Source organism: Stenella coeruleoalba (genome assembly GCF_951394435.1).
Source record: "Stenella coeruleoalba genome assembly, chromosome: 17".
NCBI lineage: Eukaryota > Metazoa > Chordata > Mammalia > Artiodactyla > Delphinidae > Stenella > Stenella coeruleoalba.
In genome coordinates, this window is record NC_137163.1 from 23,300,563 (window position 1) to 23,321,657 (window position 21,095).

Sequence of the window (21,095 nt, forward strand, 5' to 3'; positions counted from 1 at the left end):
TCCAGAACAAAGGTAGTCTGTTCAAAAGAGGTGCAAAACTTCAAGAGCTCTATGGGGAATTGTCTCTCCACAGTACAAGTGGAGATTCTGGATTTGAGCTAAATAAGTACTTTTTTATATCAATCATGTGATTTCTGGGAACAAACTTTCATTTCTGGCATAATTAACACAGGTAGCATTCTTTATCCTCCTTGAAGCAACTATCATGATAAAGAATTATGCTAGCATAGGCATAGACCTATTTTTTGTAGGTTTATAGAAATAGTCATTTTTAGCCCTTTTTGGACACCCACTGTAGTCAAGATAAAGAGAATCTTAAGCTGTTATTCATCATTCCAGAATTGTATGTTTGATTCGCCATGGGAATCAAAGGAGAAATAATTATTTAAGCCTTGTTTACCTTTATCCCTTTACCATTTCATTGAAACTCATGTTTTATAACCTAATTTATATACTGATAATTCTCATGTTATATTCCCTAAGTGTCTCTTCCTTTCCAACTGCTTGTTGAACATCTCCATTTAGATGCCTAGTAAGCACCTCAAACTTAGCAAGACCAAGGTAAATACCTCTCTTCACAACCCCTGAAACTTCCTCTGTCATCTTGCATTCAGTTAATGGTAATTTTGTGGGTTGCTTAAGTTGGTTATTCTCTTCCTCACACCACACATTGATCCACTAGCAAAACCAAATGTAATACTCTTATAATCTCTTATAATATATCCGGTTTGTGAACAATTTTACTGCTACTGCCTTGTTGAGATGTTTGCATTTTCCCATCTCTGTTACTGTAATGGCCTTGAACTGGTCTCTTTGATTTTGATCTCACCTTATTAGAGTCTATTTCAATACAGCAACAAGAGTGATCTTTTTCTTTTTTTAATTAATTTATTTATTTTTGGCTGCATTGGGTCTTCATTGCTGTGCATGGGCTTTCTCTAGTTGCAGTGAGCAGGGGCTACTCTTCCTTGCGGTGCACAGGCTTCCCATTGCGGTGGCTTCTCTTGTTGTGGAGCACGGGCTCTAGGTGCAAGGACTTCAGTAGTTGTGGCTCGCAGGCTCTAGAGCGCAGGCTCAGTAGTTGTGGCACATGGGCTTAGTTGCTCCGCAGCATGTGGGATCTTCCCAGACCAGGGCTCGAACCCATGTCTCCTGCATTGGCAGCTGGATTCTTAACCACCGCACCATCAGGGAAGTCCAAGAGTGATCTTGAAATATGAAGTCAGACAATGTCATTCTTCTGCTTTAAATTCTCCAGTACCTTCCAATCTCACTTGAAGTTAATCCTAAATCTTTACAACATCCTACATGGATCTCCATGATCTCCTGATCTCTATTATATTTCTGACCTTATATTTTACAACCATCCTTACTTGCAGCATTACAGCTCCAGATCCATGAATGTGCCAGGTATGCTGTGACAGGTTTTTTGTACTTGCTATTTCTCTGCCAGGAATTCTTTTTCCCCAGATATATATGAGCATCTCTACATTGCCTTCAGAACTTTGCTCAAATATCTCCTTTCTCAACCATTTTATCAATAATTTATAAAAATCAACTCCCCACTAACTTCATGACCTATTTTCTCCCATGTTTCTTTTTTCTTTGTTTTTTTTGTCTTTTTCTCTATAGCACTCATCAGCATCTGACATCACATGTATGGTAGAATATATTACTGTTCACCTACATCTGGGGTCACTCACTGTAAAACAAAACCAGTGGATAAATGCTCCAGCATCCAGTTATTTCAAGTAGACAATTTCAGTAGGCAATCTGGATGCTTCTGAGGAGGTGCCAGCAGAGGCAATGCAAATCCCCATTGCCTGGAGAAGCCATCTCTGTAGAGACCTTTCATATTAGCGTTTCCTCCTTCCCTGACCCATTAACCCCACTATGCTGACTCTCTAAACTACCTGAAACCAAGCCTTTATCTCAGGTTCAGCTTTTGTGGGAAACAAATCTAAGATATAATTATCCTGAATTTTATATTAACTTCTTTAATTTTTTATAGTTTTTACAACCTATCAGGAGAGTTTTATACATTTCCACTTAACTTAGAATGACATGGTTGATTTGGCTAAAGAAATGCAATTGAAAGCTTCAAGAGTCAGCATATGTTTCACTGCACTCTCATTTTCTTCACCCAAGACAAGCAGAAATGTGGCAGAAAAAGGCTGCTCTGTCCGTCTGGGGTCTAGAATGAAGGCCATGTGAAGCACGACTATAGCCAACCAGGATGGATATGTAACACAGCAAAAAAGATCCTTTATAGTTCTTAGCTGTAGAGTTTTTGGGGTTGTTTGATACCACAGCAGCAAAACCTATTCTCTGCTCACTGATGGAGCTTATAATTTACTTAGCTATGTACTTACTATTTGTCTCTACACCATCATAACATAAACTCCATGAGGTAGGGAACTTTGCTTTTCTCTTCCCTACTAGATGTCTTCTACCTAGAACAGTGCAAGGCACATTGGACATATTTAAAGTTATGTTGAAGCCTCATCAACTCATTGTCCCTCAAACACAACTCCCACATATGAAATTTGGTTACACATTTCCTGTAACTCAGAGGTTTTCAACTACTGAAACCCTAACCCAGTTAGGGTTGCCAGATACAAGATGGTCAATTAAATTTGAATTTCAGATAAACAACAAATAATATAGAACATACTTAAATTTTAAAAATTCATTTTTGTCCAAAATTCTAATATAACTAGTGTCCTATATTTTTATTTGCTATAATATTTATCTTTATTTGTTAAATCTGGCAACCCTACCTCCAGGTGCCATTTGTCAATATCTGGAGACATATGACAATAATCACACACTAGGAATTAATTGGCCCACAATATCAATAGTGCAGAGGTAGCAAAACCCTATGATCTGGACTATTTTCCAGTTTCTTTCTATGCATCTGATTACTATGCACTGTCCTTTGCCATTTGTCTTAAATATAACTGGTTCTAATAATCTCTTGTTTCCCTTTCAGAATTTTATTTGCCCATATCATTCCTATATTTTCTTTTAATCTTAGGTACCTTCCCCTAGATATTTATAAGTGGCATACAGTCAAAGCCCTCAAATCTTCTAAGATATCTGAAGGCACACAAATAGAAAAACTATGTTTTTCTTTATATCTAAAGGATCTAAGATGCCCTGTTTACTCAAATATTTGATACATATTCAATGAGAGAGTAAATAAATAAGGACAACTCTGGGCAGATATGTGAATTCCAGTGCAATACTACTTTTGTTCTGGGTCTGCCTAGCCATTGTCAGCCCACTTCTTGTTGCCTAAGAAATGCAGTTATTCTATTGCCAGTTGAAATCATATAATGGCAGGCATTCTTTTGTACTCTTAAATTTACCTGGTCTATTGTCTTCCCTAGATAGAAAAACAAGTGTTTAGCATCTTTCTATTGTATTACATAAACATTTTTACCTGCGAGAGAATAAGGAAAGACATAAGGAGAGAGATTTCAATTACAGGATCCTTCAAAATGTTTTCCAATATGAATTTTAATTAAAAAAAAAACAGTCGAAATCCATGCAATATTTTAGTTAAATGGAGGACATTATTTTAAAGATTAAATTGTATTTTTATCTGCAGTCCCACAACATTGCTGATTTATTTTTTTGTGAGGGGTGTAGCGGGGAAGGGTCTGGATTTGGGCCATTTTAATATGATTCTTGAGATGCGTTTTTTTCTGAGATGAAGCTAAAAACAGTTGAGAATCTCTTGAGAAAATTTTGAGCTAGATTAGCTACAAAACTTACTCTGATTTCAGTAAAATATTTAAATCTACATATGGATATAGACACACATATATATCTATGATTGGTATATTTGCTTTCGCTATGTGTACACTATGCATCTTATGCTACTTTTCAGCAAGTATTATAAATATTTATATGTACTTTCTATATCTTGTTTTAAAAAATAGTAAGAATAATATGAGAATAAAGGCAAGTAATTTTAAAAACAGATACTTTATGGGAATTTTGCTAGTACTAACAAGACTACCAGAATGTACAGATGCCTTGGTCGAACGATATATAGAGAGATATAAAGAAATGTGAATATATGCAAAATAAAGCCATTTTGAATGGAAACCAGCAGATACTAACATATTCTTATTCCTTTCAAAACTGAAACAGAACAACCAAGATGGGATGAAAACTTAAGTGAATAGTTAAGTATTTCTTAGCAGTAGGAAAAAATTTAAAGTCTATAAGAAAACAAAGTTGTAATGATAAATAGTTTTATAAGCACCCATATTGTCCAGAAAAATAAGTGCATCAGTCCAACTACTACACTGTCAATTTCAGTGAACTTTTCCATTTTATTTCTCTTGAAATGCTTTAGTAGGCTTAATTGTAGTTTTGCTTCCCTGGGTAATAGCTTGCTTTCTTTTTTCCCTAGTCAATCCTGCTTAAATTTTTCTTTAAATATATAAAGAACAGCTACTGGTGAAAGCTAAATTCACTCTGACTTTGTGTTTTATAAATGATAATAAAATCCCATTTACTTCTTTATCTTCATAGTAAATTAATTAAATCAGTTATGTTTTCTCTAGAAAAAAATGTATCAAAGATCATGATCTTCCATAACTTAAAAAAAAAAAAGAAACTTCTGCTTTTGGGAAGATATGTTAGCATAGATATACTTTTCCTTATTCCTCCTGCTAAGTACAAATATAAAACCTAGACATTATATGCATATAACACAAATATAAGAAGACACTGAAAGCTGGATAGAAGATAATTCAGTCAAGGAACTCAGGAACAAATGACTAGGATCCAGACTAGGAATGGATAAAGTTGAAAACCAGGAAACTCTAACAGAAAAAGAAAAACAAAGCCCCCCAAAAAGCTGGTAAAAGGACCAGATATGGGACAACTTAGTAAGAAGGACAACTTTGGGACAATTGCCTAAACTAGAAGAGCAAACTAAACCCAAATCAAGAAGAAATGAAATCATGATGATAAAGATAAAGGGAAGAAATCAATAAAATTGAAAACAGAAACATAAATGGAAAGTCAGTGAAACAAAGACATGGTCTATTGAGAAGATCAATAATATTGACAAACTTTTAGAAAGATTGATTTAAAAAAAGAGAGAAGACACAAATTACCAGCAGTAGAAATTTTTAAAGGGAGTAATCACTATAGACCCTACAGACATCAAAAGGATAATAAGGGAATAAAGCAAAAAAAAGTCTACACACATAAATTTGGTAGCTTAAACAAAATAGACTAACCATTGAAAAACACAAAGTACCGCAATTCACCCAAGATTAAATATATAATATGAATAGCCCTAGAGCCTAGAAAATAAACCTCCAGGTCCAGATGGTTCACTGGAAAATTCTTCCAAACAATTAAAGAAGAATTAACATAAATTCTATATTATCTCTTCCAGAAAATAGAAGAATAGAGAACCATCTCCAATCATTTTATTAATCTAGTATTACCCTGATACCTAAAAAATACCAATGCAAAAAAAAAGAATAAAACTACAGACCAATATCCCTCATGAATATAAACAGACATCCTTAACAAAATATTAGCAAGCAGAATTCAGCAATATATAAAGTCATACACTATATCCAAGTGAGCTTTATTTCCCAAGAATAATGCAAGATTAGATCAATATTCAAAAATGAATCAACATAACCATCATATTAATGTGCTTAGGAAGAAAAAAGTCACATGATCATATTAACTGATACTGAAAAAGCATTTGACAAAATTTAACATTCATTTATGATTTTAAAAAAGTCTCAGCAAACCAGCAATAGAGGAAACGTCCCGAATTTCATGAAGAACATCCATAGAATACTACACCTGATAGTTTATTTAATGGTGAAAAAAATAAATGCTTATACTTTTATATCAACACAATAAATATATCCACTGGCACCATTCAATTGAATACAATGTTAGAATTTCTAGCTAGTTCAATGAGACAAGAAAATAAAATAAAAGGCACACCGATCAGAAGGAAGCAATGAAACTATATTCCTATTTGCAAATGGCATAGGAATCTATAGAGGAGAGAAAAGGAAGGAAAGAAGGAAGGAAGGGAGGGAGGGAGGAAAGGAAGAAAGAAAAGATTCTCCTACCATGCATAAATGAATTCAGCAAGATCACAGGATACCAAATAATTATACAAAAAACTGTATTTATATATATCAGCAATGAGCACGTGAAACCTAAAATTAAAAACACAATAATGTTGACAGTCACTCACATACCCAACATAGGACTAGAATTTAGGATACAGAAAGAACTCTTTAAACTGTAAGAGTAAACAAACCAGTTTAAACAAGAGCAACAGACATGAAGAAATAGTTCAACAAAGAAGATGTACAGATGATGGAAAGTAAGCACATGAAAAGACATTCAACTTCAGTAGCCATGAGGGAAATGTACATAAAGACACATATGAGATATTACTCTATACCTATCAGAATTACTAAAATAAAAAATAGTGACAACATTGCATGCTGGAGATGGCATGGAGAAATTGGATCATTCATACATTGTTGGTGGGAAGGTAAAATGGTATAGGTACTATGGAGAAAGAGTTTGGAAGCTTCTTAAAGACAAAACAAAGCAAAAAATAAATAAATAAATAACCAAACCAAATAGACAAACAGAAAACTAAACATGCATCTACCATGCCATCCAGCAATTGCAGTCCTATGCATTTGTTCCAGGGAAATAGAGTTATTCAATACATATGCACAAAAACCTGCTTGTGAATGTCTATAGCAGCTTTATTCATACTAGCCCAAAACTAAAACAATCCAGATATCATTCAGGGGTGAATAAACTGTAGTACATCCATGCAATGCAACAATATCCAGCAATAAAAAGGAACAAACTATCGATGTATACAACAATGTGAGTTAATCTCCATAGAATTATGCTGACTGAAAAAAGAAAATCTCAGAAGTTTACATATTGTATAGTTCCATATATATAACATTCTTAAAATAACAAATTATAGAAATAGAAGACCATATTAGTGGTCAACTTGATGGTTGACAAGAATCTACTTATATTTTATGTTGTAAGGCATATTAATGATTCTCGATTCTATTTTTTTTTAAGTTTCTTCTCTCTCCTTTTAAACCACTTACATTTTTTACCAGCAGTTTTGAGGTATGATTGACAAATTAAAATTGTATATATTGAAAGTATGTGATGTGATTTTTTGTCTCTTCAGTTTCTTATCCATAACCTCACAGTTACCTTTTGTATGGGGAGAATACTGGAGACATACTCTCAGAAAATTTCACATATACAATACATCCTTATTAACTATAGTTACCACATTGTACATTAACTCTCCATAATTTATTCATTGGATTCTATTTAAATACAATGGAATGCCACTGATGAGTCATAAGATATTAAGGTCTATATGAGAAGACAGACTTTTTCAAATAGGAAAGTATTCAATTGTTTCCATGAGAGGAACTAAAGAAATGCACGAGGAATACAGAGGCTTCAACTAAATTTTGTCTAACTTGTAATTGTGTCGATGACCACATCATAACCTAAATATGCCAATCCGAGGCTCACGGCACCTCACTAAGTATTTTACACTAAATTCAATGACTTGCTTCTTCAGTTATAACAGGAAGAAATAAATTGTAAACAATCAGTAGGATAAAATGAGAAGGAAAGCCCCGCTGTGAGAAGGTGATTTTAACTCATAGAACTTACCTTTTCTCAGGAGTATGCAAGGCCACAAAAAAGAGATCGCGGTCTCAGTGGGAAAACATGCAGATACATCCCATTTGGACAACAAATGCATTCTAGAGGCAAGAAAGATGACAGGGTAATTAGGTGAATATACATATGGATAAATAGTTTAAACAACATATATGTATTTCCAGGACTTCAGTGATTAAAATAGAATTGAGGAGCTGAGCTCCTCGTCAAAAAAATCTCTCTCTGATCTTTAAAACCCAAATATAAGCAATTTTACAGCCTTTACCTCACCTCATGGGGGTAGCTGCCGCCACTCCCACACTGGACTTGAAGTGCAGCCAGTGCATTTGGGTCTCTAAAGGCAGTTGCCATCTTAGACTCAGGCCCCCCAGGCCAGTCATGCTCTTAGGAATAGCTACAATCCTAGTGCAACCACCTTCATTAAGAGACTTCTTTTCATCTGGATCCTTCTGCCAACCCTTCCTCTGGAGCCTCCATGGAGACTTTATTATTGGGAGGAAAGGGAAACCTTGAAGACACTTTTCTTCTGTGCCCTCAATATAGTCAGTACTTTTCCACTGTGTGGATTCACCTGACCCTTGACCTAAATTCCTCCCCTGTTCCATGTTCCCCCATGGATTGCTGTGAATGCCATTCCATGAGAAGAAATGGAATAGGGGAGTTTAGCCTCTTGCTTACAGTATCACAGTAATTGATTAAAGGCTCAACTATTACTTCGTTTGGCTTGCTTTAATTGGCTGCTTCCAACCTGGCAGGTCAGCTCTCTCTCAGCTAAGCTGAGCTCCTGACAGACTGTTTTATTTTATTTCAGTCAGGTTTAATCTCTATCCCAGTTTAACATAAACTTTAAATGTGTGGGTTTTACTGTTTTAAATCGATTTAAAATATATTTTAATCCTCTAGCTCTAACATAGGTGATATTTTATTACTTGATTTATTACCATAATAAATAAGACATTTTCTATCTCCATCATTATGATGCTATAATATGCCATACTCATTATTGCTAATATATAGTAGAACCTTTTAGAATATTGGCTTTGAAGTGAGTAGCTGCCAGGTTTTAATAAGAATTATATGCAAACCTCATCCTGAAAACCGTAACAAGGATGAATATCATTTTTATATATTAATACCAATTTCTTTTTGTGGGATGGCTGCCTGACTGTTAGAAATTTGGTTAAGAAAATCTCAAGTGCATTCCAGATCTTTCACTAAACTCTTTGGCACATTATAAAAGGGCATTAGGTGTTGCATGGAATATTCAGGTGATTTTATCCGTTAAATTTTTTTAAAGCCAGTGAAATATCATTAGGTCAAAATTATAGGTCATATTATATGCACTATATGCTTATCTACCTAATGATGGCTGGTTTTCTCTCTACTATCCTGCGTGATAAGGGTCTAGGTCTTTTGATATATGACTAATGTGACTGAGAAATTATAATGTTTATTAAAATTCTGGCTTTCAATAAGAGTCATCTCATCTCAGTTGTCCCAATACTTAATATAAAGCTTGGTGCAGTGTAGGTATTTAATAAATATGGATTGAATAAAATAATTTAAAATCAATGAATTTATTAGTTGATTATATCTTATTAGAGATCCAAAGCAAACAGGTAAGGTAGATGTTGGATTCTTGGAATCTGTAAGAAAAATCACAAAACTAAGCTGTACTTCTAATGTTCTAAATCCTGTGCAATTTTGCTCCAACAAATTCTGTCATCACAATGTTTAATTAGGCAATTAGCACTTTATATACAAAGAGCTATCTCTGAAACAAGGATGGGGGCAAACGTTGACTCTAATGGAAGTCAGCGTTCTCACTAAATTTTATCATTTGAAGAAGAATCTGGATGGGTATCTTGGAAGTTAAAACAATATATTTCACACCCATGATCAGCCAGAAAGATAAGTAACAAAGGTAACACTTTGAGAAAGCATTATTCCCCCCGCCCAGATCATTATTATTGCTTAAAAACTTCATAAGAAAAAAATGAACTCTCATTTCATCTACATTACTGGTAACTGCATGGTGTGGTTAAAATTACATCACATAGCTAAAGCCTTATCTATAACTAAAAAAGGAGATTGGAAAGGCCAACAACATTTAGAAAATATAGTTATACATTTCTTAAAAATATTAATGTTTGTATTTTTCTAATAATAGCCATGTGTATGCATATAGACAAAGATTTTTCTTACTACCAATGTAGGTTAAGAATATTATTCTTTCCAAACAGAATATATTCCTGAAGTAAGATTCAATATAAATGTAGCCATGTATATCTCATCATCAATTGTTACTGATATTTTAGATAAAGAAAGAAATGATAAACAGATAGAAAGATTTTTAGAATATAGAAAAAAATCAGAAACTTAGAATTAGGTATCCATACCTCTTATTATCCTCCACAGTACTCATTTGTTAATTTACAACCTCAGGATTTCCCTGGGGTGAAATCCAAAACTGGCCCCCATACAAGGAGGGCAAGGGAGACCTAAGAAAGCGGCAGACCACTCCAGACTGGTAGGTGGTGTAAGCAAGGTCACTTACATAGGAGGCTTGTCTTGCGTGACCACAAGGTGAGTAGGTCTCTGTACCCTTCCTCCAGAATCTTAAAATCTTATATAGAGGGCTTAACTCAGTCCAGTCAGGTATTCAATCCACATGGTCTAAACAACACATTATTCCCTCAAAACTTTGTCCTTGAAACAGCTGCTAGTATAGGACTAGTAGGTGGAATATACATTCCAAAGACAAGGGATAGGGGTGAGGAGACTCCAATTGCCCTGGGCCAGCTCCTGGTTCAACCAGCAGTCACATCCTCTCAATGACCTCATCTACCATCTCTGGATTCCTAAGCAGCTAACCAGCTTCATAATAGAGAGCTTTCTAGAGAATTATTGTTAATTAAAATTACAATAGCAGAAAAGCTTTTAGAAGTCGATGTGATAAAGGTAGTTGATAAATATTAATTGGAAAGCAAAGTTTTAGAAGATTTTAGCTGAAAACACTTCAAAATGTTTAAACCAATTTTCTAAAGTAACTGTGTTTTAAACTGGCTTCAAATTCTGCTTTCAAATATTTTTGGCTGATATCTAAAATTCACAAGTTCTATGAGCTCTCATCCTATAAACAAATTATCATAACTCAAAATGAGTAGTATGACTAAACACATGTAACCTAAATATAATCCTGAGGAGAGAGAATTCTTCTATAGTATGGCTATTCCCTCATGTTCCACACAGTTCAGTTTTGGTCATAAGTTTTACAATCAGTGTTAATATTTGGAGGGCATCATAATATAGATCAACCAAAAAGCACTGAGAAATGCATTTTATATATAAAAAAAAGAATAGACTAACATACAAGTAGTCAGTAAAGGGATAGTTACAGATAAAACACACACAATAAATACTGCATGATGCAAAATGAGTTTCTCATTCCAATAAATCTGTAAAACCTTTAAACTGTCTCTATCCTAGTTTAGTCAGAGGTGCCTTAAAATACTTTTGCAGTAAGGAAGGACTAAGAAAATAAATACATGTGTAGCTAAATAGGCAGAGATATAACTAAGTAGACTGGCTCTGTACAGCTCCTCACTGTTCTGAGTTAGAATGCTAGTTATTTAGTAATATTTAGTACTATATATTACTAGCATTCATCATACTAAATTCCAAGTATTATTGGTACTAAATAGTTCAAGTATTTGTAATAGTTCGAATAGTTCAAGTATTTATAATAGTTCAAGTACTAACATTAGTGCCTATCTTGTTGAGAAGCCTCCTCTACCCACATTAGCTTTGGATACTGTACATAGAAGCCGTATTTCAGGCAAATCCATCCTAACATCTCATCCATCCATTTTTATGTGATGTGGTTACAGAAGGGCAAAGGACAGATAGATGATGTTTTTCTTCTACAAACTGCAGAAAATACTAAACTCTACTGCTCTTGCTTGATCTTGCTGGAAGTTCACTTTAAGTATGTTCTTTATATTTGAGACAGTATGTCTCCACGAATATCATTTGCAAGATTCATGCATCAAACTGCTATTAATCCCAGTAATGGATTCTCTTTCTTCTGACACAGCTCTTCGGCTTTGCCATCTCTCTCTGACCTTCTCTGAACACAATCTAACCACTATCTTAATATGAAAATTGTATTTTTTTTTCTCCTATGGGATGGAAGAAAATTTTCTATGTTAGTTTACTCAGATAAAATTTCTCCCATTCAGTAAAAACAATGAGTCTACTTACGAAAAACTAGTAAGCATTTCACCTTATGACAGCATCCCTAGGCTTTAAGTTTAACAACCTTGTGTATAATAGCATGTAGGCTACCACAATTATACAGATGATAATAGCTAATTTTTATTGAGTGTTTACTCAATGAATGGTTCTTTGTACCTAACACGATCTGCATTTTCTAATTTTTTGAAGTGCAAAATACAGAATACTTGGCAGAAATTTTCCTTTTGGGGGTGTGGTTGTTACAGAGAGGAAATAAGGATAAATTAAAGATGACAAAATTAATGGACATATTAAGTTTGAGATTTTTGTATTTCCCTTTGAAATAACCTACAGTACAGTTTGTAGGTGCACATTTCTGATCCAAAAGCATGTCGATTTTAGTTGAACACATTAGAATATTAGTTAAGAGGGACAAGCTGTAAATAATAGAAACACATTCTGTTGTTTAAGAAAATGAAGTGAATGTATTATAAGAAAAAATGTATTTATCACAAAAATCAGGACTTGAAGAAATATCAGAAAGCCAAGAAACACTGTGTTTCTATAACTCATTTCTTTCTTGGCATCTGCTAAACTACTTCTCGCTCTGTTCACCAGCTCCTTCTACCTCTCCATGTTCCTGTCAGGATTTGGTAACCTTCATTATCAAAATTTGCCTGTTACTGTTCTGGTTAAAAACAAAATTAAATGATTGCCTCTCATCTTTCAGTCACAATTCTGTTGAGAGAGAGAGAGACAGAGAGAGAGAGAGAGAGGGAGGGAGGGAGGGAGGGAGGGAGGGAGGGAGAAGTAGTGAGAGAGGAGTTTATTCCAACTTAGATAGGTATACAGTTTTGGTGTAATTAGATATGGCAGAAGAGGGGTACACATGGTCACAGCTCTTCTTGATGGCTGTAAGGGAGGGAAAAGCAGATTTCAAAGTCGAGATTCTAAGGAGTTGGGTGTATACTCTATACCAATAAGAACAAATATAATCACTGAAAAGAGCATGCTGAGAAAGACTTAAGAGAACTCAGGGTGAGCACCTGGGAACCTCTATAATTAAGGGGTAACAATAAGGATATGCAGAAATGAAAATCGAGAAAGAATGACCAGAAAAATAAAACTAGGAAAGACCAACAGGAAAACCAATGAGGGGATAGTTTCCAAAGGGTAAAAGTGGCAACAATGACACCAATCTAAAATGAAAATAGAGATAAACAAATAGCAAGAATTAGCAAAGTTAGTGATTGCAGTTTCAGTGGAACTAGGTGGGGACAGTTGTTGGATTGATAAGTTTAGAAAGAGAATGTCAGTAATGGAAATACAAGCAGTGAATAGAACACAGTCTCATGAATTGTGGCAGTTTATTAAAAAGTTTGTATATTGAGAGTTTAACATTATTCACATTTTTTTCGCAACTCTGCTCTCTTAACTGGGTGGAGGCAAGAAAAGTAGCACTTCTAATCAAGAGTAATGGGCTGGTAAGAAGAATACAACAAAATTATTTGTGTGTTTATTTTTGTTGCGTCTTTTTTTTTGAAATTCTGATTTGAAAAACAGGAGAGTTGGCTGAATATCACTTAAGTACCTTAAAACTATAGATTATTTTACCTTTCATGGTATGCTTTTTATATATGTTATTTACTCAGTCGTCAAAATTATGATCTAACTGTAACTGATTCCTTATTTACAGATAAGATAACTGAAATATAAGTCAATCAAAGTGACTTGCTCAGGTTACTTGATAGTAGAGAGGTAATAGGCACAGACGCAAATCTCTTTAGTCATATTTCAATTTCCTTCTTCAGGACACAAAATAAAAATAATTCCATGCAACAGAAATATTAATGGATTTGTGACGAGCAACCTCTTCAAGCACTGCTGCAAATGGAAACATAGCGTGCTATTCCAATCACTAAATTTACTTCTAAGAGAAAGAGCATGAGATTGGAATTCAAACAGAACTGAACTTCACCACTTTGTGCCTGCGTGGCCCCAGTCAAAGCATTCTATGTCTATCAACTTCAGTTTATGCATCTGTAAAAAATCCTGTTGCTTACCTCCCAAGATTTGCAACAGAGAGCTTGACACATAGCAGATACTGAATACATATTGTTGAATTGAATAGAGGCACAAATCATTAAAACAGTAAACTTCCCTGCATGTATTACTCTCATGTATCAATGATGCTAAGAAAAAAAATTGACGAAGAGGTTAGGAAGATGAAAATGCAAAGACAATGTGGAGTGAAACTCACACATCTTTTTAATCACTTTAATTTGCTCTACACTGCAGATGACTTGCTAAACAAGGTGCAGGTGTTGGCTTTAATACAGCCGATTAAAAAAGGAGTTAATGGTATGTCCCTGTGCGAGTGCTGAAAGCGATCCACAAGCAGTGTAGTTAGCCAAGTCTTTCACAAGTGGCTGAAGAAAGGAAATAAAAGTGCATCACAATGCTTTGGAGACGCATACTGCAGAGAAAATTATCAAGGCAGCAATATCAATATGGGACTTTAAAAGTTACTTAGAATTTACACAATTTATCAGAAGTCACAGCTGTGAAGCCTCATTGTTATTTAATGCGCCAATGTCTTAATTTCATTCACCTGCAAAATGATTCTACTCCCCCTTTCTCACAGGCTTTGAGAAACATAATTCTCTCAAAAATGCTTTGGAAACCCATAATAGTGATGAAGATTTGGCAGCCAGCATCAAAAAGAAATGGAAAAATATTTTGAGGCTGGAATAACTAGAGCGAACAGAGAATAAAGTTGGAGGTTGGCTATGAAATGTGTCAGAAGTCGTCATTAATGTTATTGTTTTGAGTTAGTATAAATATGGGTTAACTTTATCATTAAGGCACTAAAATCGCACATAACTGTTATTGGGTTCAATGGTATTTTGCTCCTGTACATCTGCTGCATGCAGCTTGAATATATCTTTCCTACCCAATTGAGTTTTCATGATCATTCCTTTTCTCTATCCCATCATGGGAAACAGATGCAAGCTTGGGGTGCCTTTGCACTCTTTGCTCACCACCAATTCTTTCTTCCTTCAATAGTTTTTAGTGCATATGCTAGTATGGTCAGCAACTAGTGGTGCCTTAAAATACGTTTGCAATGAGGAAGGACTAAGAAAATAAATAGATGTGCAGCTATACAGACAGAGATATAACTAAGTTGATTGGTTCTGTACAGTTCCTCACTGTTCTGAGTTGGAATGCTAGTTATTTAGTAACAGTATTAGTACTAAATATTACTAGTATTAATAGCACTAAATTCTAAGTATTATAGGTACTAAACAGTTCAAGTTCTAATCCTAGTGCCTATCTTGTTGAGAAACCTCCTCTACCCATGTTAGCTTTGGATATGGTACATAGGAGCTGTATTTTAGGCGAATCCATCCTAAACATCTCATCCATCCGTTTCTATGTGATGTGTTTACAGAAGGTCAGAGGACAGATGGATGATGTTGCACATGAAGGCATGTGCAAAAACACCCATAAGTATATATATAGAAATTATAATCTAAGTGTATTAAGGGATGATGAGTAATGCTAAATGATAATACAATAAATAAGGCAATATTTGCTAATGTTGTTGTTGAGTCCTTGCTGTATGCACCTAACTTGCACTTGCATCACCATATCTAATCCTCAATTCTATGAAGTAAAAGCTATTGACGTCTTGTATTTAGAGATAAGAAATTTGAGGCTTAAGGAAGTACTTGAGTGCTCAAGTTTACAAAACTCGCCATTCAACACACAGTACAATTCTTCCCCCAGTTACTATTAATAGGAGTTGGGCAGTGAGAGAAACCACTCATGAGAACTCAGTCTTGAGTCAAAAGCAGACAAAAGAGGCAAAGAATTAAGATTTCCAAAGAATGAAGTGTTTAAGGGTGAAAACAAACACTCTGACCAGTTTCTCTCTTTTTTTTTTTTCCTTTTAGAGACACATTTTCTCAAACTTTCTTGGGAATCATAATCAACAAAAGTTTGTATGCCACATACGTGTTCTGGTTTTGAAACAGGTCTTTTGGAACAATACAACCTTAAAAAAAACAAAAAACAGAATGTATGAGGTCACCCTGTCTTTTCTCTAGAAATGTGTACTCCTGATTCAACAATTTCAACTCAGTCAGACAGTTTTATGATTAACACAATTTCAGTATGACTCAAGTTGTCAGAAATATATATTCTATCAACCCAGAATGTACCTCTCTGCAAAATTCAGTCTTTGTCTTTTCCTTTATTTTCCTTTCTTGTCCTTCTCTCCGTCTTCTGTCTTCTCCCTCTTCTCTTTCTCTCTAATTTGGCTTTTTGAAAAAACCAGTGCTGAAACTTATTAGTAAGTGGCTGCCAAATTCTACACCAATGTGTGTGTGTGTGTGTGTGTGTGTGTGTGTGTGTGTACATAAACAAAACTACTCCTCCCCATTCCATGAAACCATGTAAATGTCAATGTCAGTGTTAGTATTAAAAAAAAAAAAGGAAACAAAGAAAAGAGTGGTGGGGGAGCAGTTCCTAGCAAAACTTATTAGACAACTTCCTAGTAGTGGACTCTTCCTTTTCTTACTTTTCTCAACTTTTGCTTAGTAAGCTGTTCAAGTTTTATATTTTTTGCCTGGAAGCTATATCAAATTTAATATATATTTTTAATGTTTTATCAGACAATTTTAGTTTTCTGACAGTTATTTGTCTACATTTAATATATGTGTTTATAAATTATATTCTCTCAGACATGTCTTAAGACAATATCAATCTTTTAGAGTTAGTTGTCTAAATTAAGGAGATTTTACAAATGCTAAATACTAAAACCCTTAAATAAACATAATCCAGTATCATGAATTGTTTGGATCTGTGATCATGTACTACAGTGATCCCTGCTGTTTCACAAGTGTAAACTTTTGCAACATGACTTCCTCCATTCTAGAGTACCCTTCCATTTTCTGTCTGGTAAAATCCTACTCACCCTTCAAAGTCTTGTTCAAATAACCTCCTCTGTGAAGCTTTAATTTAATCCCCAGAGCATAATTAATAACTTTTACTTTGTAATCCCATTTGTTTTACTTAGAACTCTATTTATTTGACTCATTCTATTTTTTCTTATATTACATGTCTGTTTCTTCAACTGGCTAATTAACAAAGGGCATATGGACTATTCCTATTCAACTTTACATCCAAGTGACACACATACTGGAGGCCCAGAAGTTTGATGAAGAAGCAAGAATGATATTTAAGGGAAGAATCTAGTGACTTTCTCATGATAATGTGTATAAACTTCCATGAATTCCCTCAGTAGGAGAGATTGAAATCAGTCTTCCTTTGTTTTTTGGTTTTGTTTCTGATGTTTTGTTAAGAATGGGCTAGCTAGAGAAAGAATGAATTCCTTGAATAGGCTATTTACTAGTTAGTGAACATATGAGCTTATATATAAAAGGTGACCTCTGAAAATATCTTGTAAATCAGGATTTTTAAATAACTGAGCAAAGATCAAGACTTTAGTGATTTTCATTCCTGAATATATTAAAATCATTAAAATTTCAAATTTAATTAATTCTTTGGATTCTTAAAAGGATTCCAGAGACAAGTATTTTAAAATAGTTATAGATTTTCATTTTTAAATGTCATAAATTACTTTCAGAGTACTATCAGAATAGTAAAGAGTGAAAATATGTGTAGACACATTTTCTCCAAGCAAATCAAATTGATCCAAGTACATAAATAACTAAAATCATGTTCAACTAACCAAAAAAGAATAATCATCAGTAGTGAATAACTCATAATCGAATGTGTGAATGGTTATTAACCGATTTTTGTTTTGTACATGAACATAATGTTATAAAATAGTAGTTACTAATGTGTTTGTTATAGACTTCAAAATTTAGGAATATTGTTAAATTGTTTACTTCTTTCAAAATGCAATAAAATCAATATGTCTATAGCCATTTATATTATGTGCCATAGCACATAGAAATATTATAGAAATATTATATTTCTTCTGATAGAAATATTATAATTTCAAGTATAGCATCTCCTATCAAATGGCTGATACATTAGTTCTATAATGCTGACATTAAAAAGTCTTTTTATTATAAATGCTTTTGCAGAGTTCAGGTAAAGGCAAGAAACATAATTTAGTTATACTGGTGGGGGGATATCTGTACTCCTTATTTGTGTATCATGCATTAACACACAGGTGTTGCACAGTTAGCTAGAGAATTTCATCATAATACAAAAAGCTTAAGAATGGCAGTGAGACACATTTGACAGTCATCAAAGTTTTCATTATCTCTGAAACATATTGACATCTTTTAACAGTGGTCCTGAGATTTGCTGGTGTCACTTCCAATAAAATATTATTTGGCAAACTCAATTAAATTATTAACATAAATGATAAGAGACATCTTAATTCAGTGTTTAAATGATTGATATTTTAGGGGATTATGCTGTCAAATTTATGAAAATGTCTTGGGGTTTCTCAAAGATGTACATGCTAAACTCTTTTTTTACTCAATTAGATTTAAATTTGATGTGACTTTCCTCATTCCTTCAGCATATTTACCAAATTTGGCTTATATGATTTCCACAAATACTTTCAAATCTAATTATATTTTCTTCAAAATATGAGCTTCATTGCTCATTGTGGTTTTCTTCAAAACATTATCATTATTTCTCTCAAAAATTCAACTCTTACACAGCATGTTTTTATTTCCTAATACTGTCTTCATATATTCATCTTTCTAAGCAAAGATACTTTGAAATAAAAAAAAAGACATCCTTTTCATTCAAATTAATAAACATTTACTGATGTGTCAAGCAGTGGGATAAGAGCTTCATATACAAGTCCCTCTTTCCCCTGGGGCACATATTCAGGCACGAAAAGAACTTCTGAAATTTAAAGTTGGCTGATCATTCAAAGCTTAATGCATTTAGAAGATGAGATATTCTCAGTACTTAGATATTTCACGATAGTTGATCTAACTTATATGTTCCAGGACTGATGTGCACTGAAAGTCACATCATTTCACTGCATCCCCTTGTGCTTTTCTTGTTATGTTTAAAAACGACAATGATCTGACTCTTGTCAGCTTCTTCAGGAATAAATTGACTTTATTTACTCATTTTTCCTTCATCAGTAGGCAGAAAAGAACATCATTAGACAATGCATTGACTAGGGACACGTCCTCAGTGTCAGGCTTTAGAAACCATTTTTTAATTTTATCTGTCTTTGGTTGACATATTGTTGGTTTTCTCTTGGTGTTCTATTAGTTTACCACAGACTGTATTTGTTTTGCCAGAAAGACCAGGCCTTATTTTTTCCGCACTTCAAGGACATGGTCATTAGCATTTAGGGTTTTATAGGACTGACTGTCTCAATGACCTAAAATTGTATCAAAAGCAGTTATACAATAGGTGTTCCAGTCATTCAGCCAGAGTCTTGAATGCACTTGTTAGACACAGGTTCTAACCTTAGCAGGAAAATAAATTTAATTTATAGGCTTCATAAGATAATTGGAGAGCTAAACTTAGGACTGCAGATAGTGCTGTTTCTAACAATACCCCTGTCTCTATCTAGACAAGCACATGCTGATGAGGACAGCATAATCCTCTCCACACCATCACTACCAAGATTCTTTCACTTATCCTTGATCTTGAGTCATGTGTTGAAGATTCAAAATCCTTGGTGGATTAACAAAACCTAGATAACATGTTTTCACCCTTGCCACCAAAAGATAAGGATACAACATGTTCCTCTCAACTTCTGAAGAAAACTCTTTTTCCCTTTCCAAGAATCACACAAATATGAATTTTTCAAAACTAGGAAGGTGATTTAGATGCTGGGTATTTTGAATTAAAAGTGTCTATTATTAAAGCCCAGAGGTATATCCTGTCATTAACTTTCATAAAATTTATATTCCAAGCAGATATGGGAAACATGGATTAATAAACCTAGATTTAATGTGTAGTCCCACCTTACTACTCAGTTTACAAGAAATAGGTCAGAGAAAGTATATACCACTTGCTATAAAATCGTGAAAGAATATAAGAGTTTTGGTAACTTTTTAAGACTGCATAGCTAGTAGTTGCCAGAATGCAGTTTCACAACAGTCATTTTTATTCATTAGACCAGTAAACAAACCATAATCCTTCTTATGGTTCCCTATGCTCTTATCTGATCTACAAGAAAGATAATGCTTGTTGTAACTAAGGAATATTTTTCATTTTTCAGTTCTTGTGTTTAGCAATAGCAAATTCAGACAAATCTGGATAAGATTTGCCAACAATCATTCTCAGGCTATTTCTCAACTTCAGGTATTCTAAGCTTCTTAAATTGGATACACTGCAAATTATGATACATTTTTCCAAGTTTACCATAGTTGAGTAATTTATTGTGAGGCTGTGATTGCAATATCCAGTCTTATATATAAGAATATGCCATGGGAAACTATTAGACATTTACTTAAAACTGCTGTTGATATTTTAACTCCTGAATAAAAAACACGATCTGTTAGGACTTCCCTGGTGGTCCAGCGGTAAAGAATCCACCTTCCAATGCAGGGGATGCAGATTCGATCCCTGGTTGGGGAACTAAGATCCTACATGCCGCGGGGCAACTAAGCCCACATGCCTCAACGAGAGGGCCCACACACCACAACTAGAGAGAGAAAACCCTCATGCTGCAACAAAGAGACCATGCGTCACAACTAAGACCCACCACAGTCAGAAAGAAAAAAAATACAAACTGTTACTAGAAATTGTCTAGCTAGCTATATTCAAGAGAAATCTATTGTCACTACAAACTCAAAACTGCTTCTAATACTGTTTTTGTTATTTATATTCTAACATCAGTAAATAATAATGACTCTCCCTCTGTCAATGAAGACAAACTTCAGTCTTTACTATTGAAAACATTGAACATTGTTTAAGATTCTTGTCAATTTCAAGAGCTCAATTTATTTGCTAAACTGATTGAAACGCTAGCAAATATAGACACTTTATGGCTTGAGAATGTAAAATGAAGTTTTAAGTTCAGTTCCAATTTACTGAAAATAAAGATGATTGTACTATTTAAATTACTGGGCTGTTGTGAAGAGTGAGGT

The 21,095-nt window shown here is 34.1% G+C and overlaps 1 protein-coding gene across 1 annotated transcript in view; it reads right to left on the reverse strand.

Moving 5' to 3' along the window:
• The window catches only part of LOC307176065 (uncharacterized protein), a gene marked incomplete at its 5' end in the record, with an annotated part of 522,216 nt that overhangs the window by 339,519 nt on the left and 161,602 nt on the right, over nt 1-21,095 (reverse strand). Inside the window, one exon of the mRNA XM_079901820.1 lies at nt 7,741-7,832. The remainder of the gene's footprint in view (nt 1-7,740; nt 7,833-21,095) is intronic.